Genomic DNA, 1,834 nt, shown 5'->3' with positions numbered 1-1,834 from the left:
ATTTCTGTTAAAACAGTGAGAGCAAAATAACTTACTGGAATATAAAGATAAGAGCTGAACGAGCATGCCACTAATGGAGAAAGGGGGTATTTTCACAGAATCAGTATTTTCCCCATCCCGTCTCCACTTGATGTCAATCAAAACATACCATTGGCTGTTTAGTTTTAAAAAAATGCAATATGCCTGTGCACATACACCAGTTACTTTATGTACAATAAAGGAATGGGGAAGGGGGAAATGAAAGAATAGAGAAAACTATAGGGTAGTATTCAGGATGTGGTGGAACCAAATTGCCGTTTTCTAATGGAGAATGTAATCTTGGTCTTTAAATAACAGAGTTCTGGAGTAAAGAAGCAGGTTCCCTTTTCAGTGGACACCTCCCGCCTGCTGTTGGAACAGATCAGTTGCATCTTCATCCTCCATTTCCAATTGTGCAGGTATGTCTGTTCCATTGATTGGTTGTCGTCGAATTGGAATCTGATCGGCTTCATTGACAATCCCTGTCGTTCACAATAGGCTTTCGTTAGTTTACTAAGTGGTATATGCCTCTTAATCTTAAATTGCACCACAGAAACATCCTGCCCTGCCACCTTCAAATTAATATGATCGTTGTTCTCAGTCTTGACTCCTTCCTTGGGCTTTTCGTTGGCCATGGCGAGCGCCGGAGTCCCCTCAGCTGCCACTTCACAAAAGAGGGACCAGGTCCGCACGAAACGAGCACACAAGCAGCACCAGGAGTGGCAGAAGAAGGAGCGTGGTGTCTCTTGATAAAGGGTTAGGTTCGCTTGTTGCTGTTTTTGCTTTTTTTTTTTTTTTTTTTAAGTGTGCTCTGCAATTGTCGAGCATAATGTTCTTTGTTAATTGAATTAGATTAACCTCTAAAAGCAAACAAACAATTCTGCTTCTTCTCAAACATGTTAAGTTGATACCTACAGTTTTGCTGTAAGTTTAAACAATTATAAATAATTTCAGGCGTATTGTATACATCAATATTTTTAAGTAAAATTGCTACATTGCTCTTTTAAATGCATCAAATGGAATCCAAATACAATAGTAGGTTTATAGCCACCATCATCCATTTTTTATAAATACATGAACAGCTTCTTCTTTAACAGTTCAAAATTTGACATATTTTTTTCCCTTTCTCTCTGATCTCTTATTTCCAGTCCACTGGATGAAATACCAAGGGCCTTTCTGTTCCACTTCTTCCCAAAATATTTTCCTAATGTACTCAATGTTTAAGCTTGTAAGTCTGATTTATCACCTTGTCATACTTCTCTGCCAATACATGTTTTTTTTTCCTGAGGCCATAATTCCTAATGTTAGATGTTTTCTTTTGGAGTGAGTTGTCATTACAATTAATATTAGTGCATAACTAATCAAACAACCTAATGGTTATGTATTAAGTGACAAACAGCAAATGATTATTTATCCACATTAAGTAATCATTAGACGATCTTCATAAAATGAAGGTGGTTGTTTGTGAAATAAATTATACATCAGTGAACAGCTATTCCCTCTTACTAGATTGAAAGAAGACTCAGCAACAATATGCTTCCAATTTTTTTGTCTTATTTGAACAGAAGAGCTGAGGAAGCTTTTTCTCAGAAATAAGTAGATGGTGAAGCCAAAAAATTTGTTATAGCAATGTCACTCAATTCTTTGAAAGCTTTTAGTTGTATTTCAAAACCATATAGTGATCTATCATCAAATATTATTTACTTTCAGTAAAATTGAAAGAAGATCTAATAGACCTGTCAAATAATAAAATAATATTCATTATTTGTATTATTTTATAATACTATATGTTATATAATTTTATATTATTAAATAA

At 34.8% G+C, this 1,834-nt stretch overlaps 1 pseudogene; it reads right to left on the bottom strand.

Moving 5' to 3' along the window:
* Nucleotides 1-366: 366 nt before the first annotated feature.
* Nucleotides 367-653, bottom strand: LOC108530887 (small ubiquitin-related modifier 2 pseudogene; annotated as a pseudogene).
* Nucleotides 654-1,834: the final 1,181 nt, after the last annotated feature.

The sequence above is a fragment of the Rhinopithecus bieti genome, unplaced genomic scaffold, assembly GCF_001698545.2.
Source record: "Rhinopithecus bieti isolate Rb0 unplaced genomic scaffold, ASM169854v2 scaffold_1012, whole genome shotgun sequence".
NCBI classification, from domain to species: domain Eukaryota; kingdom Metazoa; phylum Chordata; class Mammalia; order Primates; family Cercopithecidae; genus Rhinopithecus; species Rhinopithecus bieti.
Note: the sequence above shows the minus strand (reverse complement) of the source record. Positions and strands in the feature narration are given on the sequence as shown.